This window comes from Sturnus vulgaris, chromosome 6 (genome assembly GCF_052056855.1).
Source record: "Sturnus vulgaris isolate bStuVul1 chromosome 6, bStuVul1.hap1, whole genome shotgun sequence".
NCBI lineage: Eukaryota > Metazoa > Chordata > Aves > Passeriformes > Sturnidae > Sturnus > Sturnus vulgaris.
In genome coordinates this window covers 13,501,682-13,515,768 of record NC_142248.1, presented here as the reverse complement: position 1 = coordinate 13,515,768, position 14,087 = coordinate 13,501,682, and the positions used below count along the sequence as shown (strand labels likewise).

Sequence of the window (14,087 nt, the reverse complement as noted above, 5' to 3'; positions counted from 1 at the left end):
TCTTAAGTGAGAGAATCTGCCCTGTAATTGTTGCAGTTGCCTTGAAGGATGTTGTTGTATCAAAAGTGTCACTTTAAAACTCTTCTGAAACACTGTCAGCAAAGCTGCATTGTGTTGGCAGAGATTTTGCTTCTGAGGTTTCACTCGGGGTAGTGGCAAAACCTTTCCTTCAGAGGACATATATTCTGGAAACAAATATATTTGTTTGCAGATTAAGCGGAGCCCTTGGAAAAGACTCTTTTAATTATTTTGTCTTACCCTTTGAGTCATTTTATCTTTTCATTTGGCATTATCTTTAGTCTTGATTTTTACACACAATCATTACTGGGATTTTCTTTGATATATAGCTCTCAAAGTTACCACAGAGGAGAAAATAGTGTCCATGTCTTTTGCACCATACAAAAGTTTGGGTTTTTTTTTTTTCTTAATAAAGTTTGTAGTCCTAAGAGACTTTTAAATTATGATATTAGTAAACTCTGATGTGAGGCAGGGACAGTGAAAAAGAGTTGTCTTGAGTGATGAAGTAAGAGCAGTTTTAGTTACTAGTTTAACTTACTGGTGCAAAGTAAATGAGTGATTTTTCCCCCTACTATATTTGAATTCCACAGTCTAGGGTTTGTCATATACTTTCCGTAAAGAATGATCAGGTAATTAAATTTCATTTTGCCAGAGGTGTTATCATGTTACACCACTGAAACACCAAAGGTGGTAAATTCCTTTTTGTTTTACACATGCACTTTTTGTTCAAAGTGGAAATTTTTCTCTGTGGAATCCTAAAGTTTTTTTCTCTGTGGAATTTTAAATTTTTAAAATTCAAGCCTTTAGCAAATTTAGTAGTACAAAGTTATACTTAAAACCTAATTTATTTCATCAGTAACAGTTTTCTGGTTGCTGGTTGTTTCTGAATGTGTAGGCTTATGGTCCTATAGACCCAGTCTTGTTTACTGAAATTCTTGAGCAGGTTTTACAGTTGGGAGTTGAGCATAACCATATTAACAAGGAGCTTTTTTTAGGAATAGTATCACACTCCAATAAAGCTGATATTTGTTTGTTTCAAATACAGAATCTTAATTTGATTTGTAAGTATATTTAGGTGCAAAACATTTGGCAGCATAAACTTAGTTTTGGTAACTCCCTGCATTCTTCTGTAGATACTGGCAGAATAAAACTTGTAAAATTCTGCATGAAATGTAACCTCAGACTGCTTATTTGATCTGAACTTAAAATGAAGGGGACTGTGGAGAGGGAAGAGGAAGAGATGGCCACTGTGTGCAAGTGGCTGATGTTGACCTTAAGTTATATATTGTTGATTTTATCTGTACTATTCTTTTCCTGTTTACAGGTTGAAGTCCTGTGGCTTCATTTGTTCACCAGTAATAAAGCCTTGTTGGGTGGGGTTGACGTGGAAAAGGTTTAGCCTCAGTGATTCTTGATTTTTCAGAGATGTGTTTTAAGGGTACATGGTGCTGTCTTCCCTGCAAAGGAAGGCAGCAGCTATTTGGGTACTGTTTCTCTGAATGGCCAGGAGGAGAGTTGTACAGAGTTGTGTTCCTTCCTTACATTTTGCAGGTTTTAATTTTTTTTTCCACAAGATTTCCCCAGGGTTTAGTTGGTGATTATACAAAGGATTTCTGTTATTAGGACTGTGTAGGTTTGTAGTTCAAGTTGCTTCCCTGAGGAGTCTGAAGAAACTTAGGAAGAACCCATGCAATTAGTGCTTACAGTCTTGGCATCTTTATAAAGAAAGGAGGGTGTTCGTTGAGGAGTGCACATATATATTTCAAATGCATATATATATTTCAAATGCATGTATCTGTGCACACATGCACATCTGAGTCAAAGGAAATGGATGCATCTATATTCCCAAATTAGTGATTGCTTTGTGTAATGTTTTTGTCCTGTGGTATTGCAATGATAACTGCAGTAATTATCTTTAAATGGAAAAGAAGTAGAAAGTGCTTAGTCTATTTTTATGTTCTTTTATGTTTAAAAACAGTGTGGTGAATTAGTAGAAGCTGGTATGTGATAGCTGATAGATTAGTTAATGTATTTGAGAACTGGAGTATTGCAATAAGATCCTTCAGCAAAGCTGGATAATATTCTTAATAGCTAAATATGTCCATTACAATAGAGAATGAGTGTTCATAATAAAAGCCTCACCTTCGTTTCATTGTGTATGAGACTGAAAGAATTGGATATTCAAAAGGTAAGTGGATATGAGTAAATGAAGAGAGGAAAGCCTGGGCCCCATTAATTTTTCTCTGTCTCTAAGCTGGTGAGGGTTTTATGCTTTGACACTCTTTTTCTTAGTCCAAAATGACTGATTATTTAATAGTATGGATTGTAATTATCCACACTCGTTTCTGTTACAGGCACCTGCTGAATAGGCAGGCCAAGAATGAGGCATGTTATGTCTGCCAACTTCCTGATTTCAGAATGGTTAGGCACACCCAAGCTAGCATTAATCTACCTAGCCTGGATTAAAAATGATTGCAAGGATTTACTAGCATGGATTTTAGTACAGTCTGTTTGAGGCTGACTAGAAATCTGGGTGCTTAATCACTGCAATCCTGCGCCCTGGAAATTGAGGGTTCTGTAAAACTGAGTTCTGTAGCTCATATAAATGTGGAGAGCTGTTGGAAGATGAAATACATACATTGTTCTGTGAATTTTTCCTAGCTCTCCTCTTAAGGTGGTAGTAGTATAACTTAGAACCAGCAAGTATGTACTTAGTACTTTGTATGATTACAAATGTATACTGATTAAAAACCAAGATGTTTTCTATTTATTAAACAGAAAAGCAGCTGATCCTGCTGTATTTGCAGTTGATTCTGCTATATTAACATTTTATGGGACTGGCTGGTGAAGAACGAGCAATTGTCATGTTTTGATTTTTATGCATTGTTCAGCTTGCACATTGCTAAAGTTCATTGTGCTGTACTTTTATTTTGTATTGAATAGCAATACAATTTTGCAGTTCAATATTTTCATTGTTTCAGGTGAGTAATAAGAATCAGCAATTAAATAAATCTGAGACATTGAACAGACATGGAATCTGTGGAGCATGAGAACCCTCCAGTAAGATCATGTACTGAATAAAACACCAAACCCCAACAAACAAAAAACCAAACTAAAACCAACAAAAATAAACAGTCCCTCTCCCCAGCCCAAAAAAACCCTAAACCAAACCCCCACAACCGAAGCAACAAACAAAAACCAGCAAACCCCTGACAGCAGAGACAACAGAGCAGCATAATTTGGACTATGATTATTTCCCTGCTTTTTTTACCTTTAGAGAGCAAAATACTTCATTCCTTTGTGAAATGTTTTGAGAACACATGGAACTACTACTACTGCAACTGCAATGGCCATGAGATTTCCTAAATTCATGCTTCAGAGCAGATGCATCAGCTTGAAATACAGCATTTTTGTAGAAAGCTTCAAATACAATGTTTCTGGCAATTCAGAGATGAACAATTCTTAAATTATTCCATCTACGTAAAAGCAAAAGGTGTCCATTCACTGGTAGTCCTTTTATAACAATCCTTGATCAAATTCCTTCCTTCTCTTGGTCTCCCTTCTTACATGCATTTAAATTTTTTCCTTCAGTCTTTCAGTACCCGTTTTGAGCTGTAAACCCAAGTTTCTCTGTGCCAGATAAACTAAAATAACTGCTTTGCTCTCTTAATTGGTATTCTCACTGGTTTAAATATTAGTGGTTTAAGATTAGCCACAGCTACATGTTTTGAGTTTTCTGTTGGGTACACAGATTCAAGGAAGCTGACTAGTAAATTGGAGTGATGCTCAGAGCTGTCACCTGTGAAGATCAGAATTCACACTTTCCACTCGAGATCAGAGAAGATAGGTTTGCTTTTCAGCCTAATTGTATTCACTACTTATGCATAATGCAAACCCACAACTTAACTCTGCTCCATTTGATGAAAGATAAAGATCAGTGCCTACTAGACAGTGTGATGCTAGCTTTACAGATCCCATCAGCATCAGGCATTAGTCATGGTTTTTTATGTATAAAACATAGCATGCATGTCTGTACACATCATAATGGGAATGTAGGGTTTTAGCATAGAATACCAGGTTGGAAGGGACCTCAAGGATTATCTGGACCAGTCTTTCTTTGCAAAAGCACAATTCTATAGACACAATACCCCAGCACTCTGTCTATACAAATATTAAAAGTTGGGAAATCCACTGCTTCTCTAGGGAGGTGATTCCAATGGCTGATGGTTCTCAGTGTGAAAAATTGTCCTCCTGTCTAATTGGAATCTCCTCAGGAGCAACTTGTGCCAATTGCCCTTTGTCTTTTCCATGTGACTCCTTGGAAGAAGAGAGTCTCAGTTGTCTTTGTAGCAGTAATAGTGATGCAATTAATAAATAGTGCTTCCTAATAATCTTATTGTGAGTAGATTTTATAGCATGTTGATCTCTTTAGTCTGATGCCTTGTATACGTAGATGAATTTGTCATCAGTCACTAGTTCATTCCATCAATTCCATATGTAAAAACCTGATACTAATATACAGCTCTTCAGTATCTCAAAGCTATGCTATTTATTACATTGACCTTTAATACCACTAATACATCATTTTACTGAGTCTTTTAGAGCTTATAGATTTTTTTTTAAACAAAAGAACTTTTCAATTTTCTAATTCAGAGTAATTGAATCTAATATTAGAGTAGTTGAAAAATCAGCTTTGGCTTTATGCATGGCATATTTACAGAAGCTTTGTGTTTGAGCTGCAGTCTCTATGACTGCTCATCTCCAATAGAAAATGAGAGAAGAGACAAGGTTTGTCATTGAATCTCATCAAGTTACATTTTTACATGAGGAGAATTTTCTCTAAACTGGCAAATCTAGAGTGAGAAAGCCTTTTAAAGTCGAGGAATTGCTTAGATAGAATTAAATTGGGATGTGGCATAGTGGATTTTTTGGGTTTATCGCTGTTGACATTTCGTGTCTGTGTGCGTGCATGCAAATCTTCTGAGATGGTGTGGGAATGGTCCTCTCTTTAGCCACATCAGTGTCCCATAGTTTGTGAGGCTCAGTGTTGGGATGTGTCACATGGTCAGGGCTGCACCTAGAGCATGCTGGCCTGGCCAGCCTGCAGTTCCTTCATTCCATCTGCACACAGAAGAAAGGCAGGAAAGCCATTTCTTCATCTGATTGTTGGACCAAGCTGTTTACTTTGTTCTGCACACTTGCAAATGTTTGGATGCCTCTGGTTGTGTAGCTGTGACACAAGAAATGCTTGAGAAGACATCTTTTACCTCCACCCTCCTTTGTTTTGTTTTTGTTTTTTTTTAACAAGCCTTGTCATTATTGGTGTAGCACTGTTCTTAAATACCTTGATTTCTTTGTGTGATTGTGATACTTTAGGGAAGCAGCCACAGTTGTTCTTGCTTCCTCTTGTTGCTGTGTTCTTGGTGATGTGTTTGTAAAACCTATAGACCAGAGGTGCAGTAAGCTTGTATGTATGTGTGGTAGTAATAGGTATCATTTTCAGATTGAGGAGGCACTGAACAATCATTGTTTAATATGATCTTTTTCTTTGTGCTATTTCTTATTTTATTTTCTTGCTCTTTTTTCCTTTATTTTCTCTATTGCTTTTAGGCATTTAGTTTCTTCAGCATATCTTTCTCTTTTTATTCCTCTTTTTCTCCCTTCTGATACTTAGGGTAGAGCTCTTTGCAGAAGTTTGCTGAGGAGAAAGGTTGAAGTTGAGAACCAGCATGCATTTCTCCCCACTGAGAAGGGAGAACTGCTTTAGCTTCTGAAATAAGTTGCTCTTGGGAGGAGCTTGTGTGGAAGAAAAATGAACTGCAAAATTCATCTGCTAAAGCCTGAAGACTACCCTGGCTGGGATTAATTTAGAATCAGAAGCTTATAGCATTTTTTTAAACATTTACATGCTTAGCTGTGAGGGAGTATAAGGGGACAGACGTGTACCTTAGAGATCTTAGCTCCTTGTATCTGTTCTTGACTATAAAAGGAAAGCAGAGGTATGCTTGGTTAGACTGAAAACTTGAGAGAAGAGCAGGTAAATGCAGTGGCTATTTAATATTTTTGTTGTGGAATTAAGTTGTGAGCCAAGCACTCTTTCATGGATTATTCTGCAAAGCAGTTGTCATTTTTTCATTCATAAAGGTTAATCTGGATTTTTTAGCTTGGCTTTTATTAAAATGGCTTGGATGTAGAAGGTAATGTTGAAGGTCCTGACCATCTTCAGAGACACTACAAAGGTATTCAAAAGAGCTGGTTAAATATTTGGACAAGTTGGATGCATTTTCTCATACATTGAAATTTAACTGCTGTCCTTCATCCAGAAGTCCAGTGTTCCATTAATTTGCTTTCTTTGGTCAAATCAGAGGTCCCTCTCCACAAGTATTTGTTGCATCTGGCAGAGCACAGCAGCAGACATAAATGGAGGAAGATAAGATGGATTTGTAGCTTTAGACTTAGCGTCTTTTATCTCAGGACTGTCTGAATCAGGAAATCCAGTACCTTTGCTCTTTGTTGTCTTTCTCTTACACTTCTTAATTCTACAAGAGCTTTTTTAAATTGGGAAGAGCAGAATTGCATGTGGTATTGATGGCAGAAATCTTACATTTCATATATGCTATGACAGAGAACAGTGTTCTTTTCAGAATAATTCCTAATGCTGTCAACGTGTGGGTGTTGGTTTTGTGTTGTTGGATTTTTTTTTTGTGAGTGTTGGAGTATAATTTGATTGATACAAATATCTTCATAGTATTCAATATAAAGAATTCTACAAGGAATTGACAAATGCCAAGTAGTAGTTTAATGGGTTTGCTTTTCATATTTGATTATCTGTTTGGTACAGTCACCTAACAGTGGGTGCTTCAGAACTGTAAGGCATTGCTGCATGTTAAGTATTCTAGAGTTTTGGATTTTGTTTTCATGATTAAGGCTTAAACTTTCCTAAACTTAGTCTGGATTAGTAATACCTCTACTGACCTGTCCAGGGGTGTGCCTGCTGCATTTTTGTTACATATTTCAACTGTTACTCCATGTTCACCAGCTAATATGGCTCTGCATTTTTTCTGGGATAGTTGTGCAGTTACATACCTTGAGTCCAGAGGGGCCCCCAGAGAATAAACTAAATGGTCTCTGTGCTCTGAGGACAGGAATTGTTCATTTACAGAGCAAAGAGGATTGTGGCTGACCTTCTTTTAATGTTTTTATATAATCAGGATTTAAGCTGTTTTCTAATTTTGCCTATTAAATGAAAACAGATTTAGCCTTTCCATTGAATGAGTAGATTCCAAAGAAAATCAGTGTAGAAAACCTATAGAGAGCTGTACTGTTCATGTGGGAAATTGCAAGAGTGTATTAATACATGCTTTGAAATTTTGGTATGGAAGGGGTCAACAAACATGACCATTAGCAAAATCTGAGGGTGCTACAGAAGCTGCTTGGTCTTTTGTGACCAAAGGACTACCATTACTGCTTTTGTTTCCTCCTGACAGATTCCCCCCCTCCCCGTTCCATTATGGGAGAAATAGAAGTTTTCTTGTCCTTTGATAAGCTATCAAGAACTGACATTTTTCTCTTCCCTTTTTCAAATAAAACCAATCTTTGAGGCTGAGGTTTGAGTTTGTTGCTCCAGCTGTGAACCTTATAGAGACTGCTGCATGTTCTGTCATCTCAACTGAAAATACAATTTACCTATAAAACAATTTTATTCTGTTAATACCTGTGCAGGTATTATGCTTCTGTTCTAAATTGAAGCATAGATTTCTAAATTTCAGCACCTGGTGAGGTGTCGAAACAGTACATTTTGCTTGTCATTTGGATTGTTGGTGCAGCTCAGGATCATCCTGATCATGGCTGATATGAATTCAAAAATATCCTTCTTTAAGGCTTTTATGACTAGACAAATCAGCTGAAATAAAAATAATTTTTATATTATCTTATTTAATCTGTGTTTGATTGCCTTTTTACATTTAACTTTGTGGCTTACAGTACTAGTTTAGTGTAACACAAATGCACCAGGCCTGGCAATTTCATTTAGTGTTTGAAAAATAGCGTTTGTACAGTAACTACTTCTGACAAAGAATTACAGAACTATATTGAAATGCTTTTAGTAGCAAGTAGTACAAAAAATCAGAAACAGCTATGTAAAAATGTGTATGTACTTTGTGGTAGAGGAGCATACATGAGTCCATAGAGTTATTTTTGGATTTCATAGGACCAAAATTTAAAATATATTACAGTGGAGACGGCACAAAGACATTACTTTATCTCTTGTGTAAAATAGTGTAGTTCATGTTATACTGGATGGTGGTCATTTGGAGAAATCTTTGGCTGGTTTGAGTGACTGAAAATCTCCTTTATATCTCTAATATGTAATATATTTTTTTATCATCTAGATTTAGTAATTATTTACTTAAGCCTCTTTTGTTAGTCTGAGGAGTTTTGCAATACGTGTTCTAATGCAAGATTCTTAAAGGTATACCTGATATATAGAAAACCTGCTGTCTGGAAACAGAAGTGTTAGACTAAGAGCCAAGAGCTTTAAATTTGCTGATTTGCCATAGATTAATAATACTGCTGTCTCTTTTAATCACTGAGCTGTCTGCATAAAGTATTTCTTTGCCTTTTGGAGGCATAGGGGCTTCACAAATCTATTTATCATACCTGGAAGTTGGTGGTTGTGAAGACTTGTTGGTCAGTAAGATCAGTGCTGCTGTCTTTAAGAGCTCACTACTGTTTGTTCTGTCTCACAAGTTCCCAACCAAAAAATGTAGGACACAAATAGTTTTGGGAATTGTTTCTTGATGGGAAATACAGTGTTAGGAGAGAGGTCAGCCTTCGATAAGGCAATGATAAAATCATTGCTATTCTCTATTTTCAATAGCATTTATCTCCCTTGTATTGTAATGGTGCTGCCCTGAACAGGTGGGTATGATAATATGTGGGACTAATTTGTTTTACTTTTATTGTGTTGTTTTATGCTTTTCTCCTATTTGTTTGCCAGATTCTTTGTTTTTTCTCTAAATACAAATGTAAGGTTTGCTTTACAAAATCTGCCATATGTCTAGATAGGTAATTGGAATATTTTAAGTTTTGTTTCTAAATATGGGGGCTAGTGCATCTGAAAACACTGCATTCTGGCCATAGTATCAGAGAAATAGCACTTTTTTTTTTGTACATAGACCAGTGGTTACCTTCTTTGCTCTTGCAGTACTGCAGGTACACTTTCTGTAAGTGGAGGAGTTTTGCATTTCTTGTCGTGGGTGACTGTTGGGCCCAGGCATCAAGGTCTGCTTTCACAGATAATTTGGAATAGCCCTGGAGATGTAATCAAAGTCTTGTTCTTTTCACAGGATATATAAGGAGTCTTGGGTTTTCACACAGCTTTATGTTATTCTGGCTTTTAGATCTCTGAACTAGTAAATATGCATATGTATTTTCAAGGAAAAGGGGGATGCTGCCTGTTTGTGGCTTTCTGGCTGCTGTAAATGTGTGTGTGTATTTGCCATTCAGTTTCAATACATGGATTCATAGAAACTAATGCATATATGTGAATAATGTACTATTCTTATATTTCTGGCTGAAAGGAATGTTACTGAAGGCATTGGCATGGTGGTCATCTAAAATCTAAGCAAGAGTTTCTGAAAGTCTGAATTTTTGAAAAGGCTGAAAGATGGTGTCATATTTTGGTAAATACATGTGTGGCAGAGCCAAAATAAGTGTGTGCCTACACAACTGTTGGTAAAGACTAAATTGTTTTAACATTAATGGTGTAAACACAGTGTATGATACCAACTGGAGTCAGATTGCAGCTGCTGTCTAGAAGGAAAAAATCCTCACATTGAGCCTTGTTTTAAAATTTTAACTGCATTAAAAATGAATTGCAAAGTGTGAATTGCCAATTAGAAGTAGTACAAATATCAGTTGTGCTGTCGAGTATGAAAGTAATTCTATTTTAAAAATTCCTTGTTAATTTTACAAGAAGACCAAGAAAGAGGAAACTGAAATTGGAAAGAATTTTTCTATTTGTGGAGGGAAGATGAAGGGGAGGAGAAATCTTTTCATGTGCTCTGTCACCTAAAATAAGTCGTAAAATGAGTTCATGCATAAAGACTTTTTTTTTTTTCATTTACTACTGATAAGGCACCCCTTGGAAAATCAAATAACTATATTAAGATGAAGGATTTTTTTTTTTCCAGTTGTTGTCAATCTCTCTTTTTTAATCTTAAAACTAGGTTTTTAGGATTTGTTCCTTAGAATACACAAGAATGATGTATGTGGTATTTCAGTGCTAGGATAATCGTGTTTACTAGACTTGAAACAGCTTAACCTCATGTGCTCAGTAGTCTTTTTACCTTCTCAAGTTGTATTTGGCTGTCAAGATGAATATCATGTTTATGACTCTTTAGTCTGTGATCCTGTGTTCAGAAGAGCTTCTCTTTTCTGTTTTATTACTCTTAATATGGTTGATTCTGCAGGTGTGTAGGTTTTTAATTTAATGATCTTTTTCAGACTTGTGGTATTTTGTTTTGCTCTCACTTGCATGGATGTTATCAAGTGTGTTTTAGAATCCCTGATTTCTTAAGCTCACTTCGTATCAGGAGCATCTGTATATTGCTTGCAACTTCTGCACCCTTTTCCCCTCTCTACCACCTCCCTAGTTTGATGTAATTTGCAGATTCTTCAAGGGGGGCTTGTGTTTGGTCACCAAAATTAATAAACTAAACAAAATCTCCTGTAGGTCAAGTTCTAGCTGGACCAACCCAAATTAATTTCTGTTTTGGTTTATTTTTTAATACTGAGTCACTGGTTTTCTGAAAGTGAGTTTTCCAGTAGTTACCCTTATCTACACTAATTATTTTGTATATATAGTCTCCAGGTTATGTTAAACAGTAGTTGAACTTACGTAAGCTGCATGTGCTGCTTCAATAGGACATTCACCCAAGAGAGGACATTGTTGTTTTGAGGCTTCTTTTCTATCAGTTATCTTTCTCCCCTCACTTAAATCCCTCCTCTTTTCCCCCAGCAATATATCCAAATCTTTCTAAGCATCAGAATTACGTTGTTTGTCTTGCTACTTAAGTAATTTCCCACTTTCCTGCTATTATGAGACATACCCTGTTTCATATTTCTCTGGGGATCCCTGTCTTTTACTGGTCCTCAAAGCAGATCAGTAATACCTTAGAAATTATTTAGACTAGTTCTTTTATATATCCTTGTGTACATTATTGGAAGTAGCTGGCTTAAGCTATGCATTAATTAATAGTTCTATGTTCTAACTCAAACATCAGTTTGGGTTTTTGAAAGAATTTATTTTGCGTGTTACTTTTTTAACTTTCTGGCCTCTTCCTTGTGGAGCCCTAGAGTATTGGGGTCCCTTATTTTCTAGACCAGATTCTAAAATTGACCAGCAAAGGTATGTGCCAGCACAGTTTTAGTCATCTCTGCGGGCTTTGACAGCCTGGGTAAGATCCAGAATCAATGTGTAGGCTGTCCAAGCCAGCATGCTATTGAAAAGCTGCCATTAAGTAACTCATTCTTAATGAACTGGAGAGCAGTGTTGGTATTTCTCAGAATCAAAGAGATAATGCTTGTCCTTTGTTGTTGTTTTATGCGTGTGATTCGTAGCCCACCGCCCCCAGAGACACCTTGCAGAGCTCTGCTGGACTGGTATTTCACTCAGGAAGGCTTGAAGGGAGTAGCTAATGCTCTCTTGGTATTGCTAACCACCTACTTGTGTGGATGGTGTTTTTCTGCAGTTCCTCTCTGGGCAACACTAGGACTGACTTAAAGGTCTTCTTGCCTTAGTCAGAATAGTATAAAAGAGCACAGAGGAGGTTCTTGGCTTGCAGAGATATAAAGCGCCATACAAACAAATGGCTTTTATGACTATTTTTGTTGTACTATATCTGTCATTTGAGCAGACTTGCTGTAGCTTCAGGAACAAAGAGTGTTGCTAGGTATTTTATAAATGTACCCAGTAACACAGACCTCGGGACTGCCTTGCTGATAGGTCTCCTCCTGTTCCTCACTGGAGCTGCTCAGTGAAGGACCGTGCTTGACTGCTGTTCAAACAACCATAACACAGCTACATGTGCTGAGAGCTGAATTCGTGGAGACCAGAGGGGATGCAGAAATCTGGATGTTTGTAAATGGTTGCTGTTTGACGAATTTCTTAGTGAATTACTGAACCAGAACTGAGCATCCTTTGCTGGTGCTGCCAATTATGAAGCTCTAACAGAACACTCAAAACCCCGGCTCCAAAGTACAGTACTGTATCTCTTCCTTTATTTCGTTCTGTGAAATAGACTGTACTGGTAAATTCAAGACATTAAAGAGGAATGGAAGACAAACAGATGAAAATTCAATCTGGTTTAGTGGTTTTTTTCCATGTAGGTTTTGTGATAACTTCTGGTTGACACATGGGCTTCTGTTTAATCTGTCATGTCTGGGAAAGCATTTTAAGTGCAAAACAAGTAGAAAATAATTCCAAATGGCTGGAGGACTGACAATGTAGTTCTGTATCAGAGTTTTACATTAGTTTGCCTCTTTTAATTGGAAAGGAAGTTTAAGGATATTTGCTAGAAATAATTATTGCTGGTCCTAAATCAACAGAATTCTGTTTCTGATCTTAGGAAAAAGTTGCACTTGTCAGTGGAGGTTGGTTTTTCTTTTTCTATTAATGCTTTTTCCCCATTGTTAATGGAATTCATCTCACTTATGAATAGCTGTTGAAATAATGAAGTGTGCTACTGAAATTGTAGTTGTAGTTGTTCTTTTTCCTTGAAAGTTCCAAGCTGATTTAAAATTAAAAACCAAAAGCTACTGGAGGATGAAGTAGGCAGCTTACACAATAGAAGTTGCAAATGGGCAAAAATAAAATCTTGAGCTTGACCTAAGTATTAATTGACTGAATTCTTTTAAACTGATGTGCTTTTGGAAGGGTTGGTCCACGGTTTCCCATCTGCTGATTTGATGGTTGTTTTAGGGTCTTTCACCTAGGAATAGTGGGAGGATGGGTGCATGAAGTGTGAACTGCAGTGAACAGCAAGTGCACTTGTATTGCCTTGTTAAAGATAGAAGGCCTCTCTTAGATAATTTTCTTAGTTCAGATAATAAAATATTTCATGGTGGCTTGTGTTGCAGTACAGATTCTGATGCATTTGGAAAAACTGTCATACAGTTAACTTTTGAAGAGGTTGTGTTGAGATTTGGTTGATATGTTTTGCTACCTAAATTTTTTTTTTATCCTTTTCTAAGTGACACTGCCTCATGAATGGAGATATTTTGCACAGGCTGCCTACAGCCATGTTCCATGCTGAGCCAAAGGCAGAGTTGCTTATCAGTGAGTCTTTAATTTTCTGAGGTTTTTAGCTTAGTGTTGGAAGTCAAGTCTGCGCAGGCTGATGGTTTGTCTTAAATGCCATTCTGGAAATGTTAGTCTCAATATCTTGACTCATCAGTCAGCTTTGGGATTTGCAGTGCAGGAAAAATGCCCAGTATTTTATTTAGCTTACTCTGCAGTTTAGATGAGTAGCTCTAGCAGTCCCATCACCTGGAAGTTAGAGAGAGGCTGTTGTACTGTGGAGGAGCTGTCCCAATCGAAGCTTTTGTTGTCCAAGATTTTTAGCTCGGACAGATTTTACACATTCATGTTCTGGGAGCTAAGTTTGATGAAGGACCTTTGTTGTGCCTCACTCCCAGTTTATAACACTGGTGAGGCTTGGCAGGGTCTGAGGAGCGCGTGTTCCCGCAGCCTTCCCTGTGCAGCAGCAGCAGCCTCCGTGTGCCGCGGGTGTGCAGAGCGGGAGCGCACAGACAATCTGTGCAGTACTCACAGTACTGCCTGTCCTGGCACCCGGAGCAGACAGGAGCGAGGAGGCAGCTGTGATTCAAATACCAGCGGGCTGAAGAACGGAAAGGAAGAAGATGCTAGGCTGGGACACACGGGAAAGCTCTTGCAGGAGAGGAACAAACACTGTAAAAGCCAGCGACTGTTTAAGAGAAAAAGGGGCTACACAGGGAGCAGGACAAGGAGATGTGAGACGAGGTGATTTATAAGCAGCAATGAATAA

General features: G+C 37.4%; 1 protein-coding gene across 3 annotated transcripts in view; it reads left to right on the top strand.

Annotated features, from left to right (window-relative positions):
* SIPA1L1 (signal induced proliferation associated 1 like 1) overlaps window positions 1-14,087 on the top strand; it is a 197,110-nt gene that overhangs the window by 63,014 nt on the left and 120,009 nt on the right. The window lies entirely within an intron of this gene.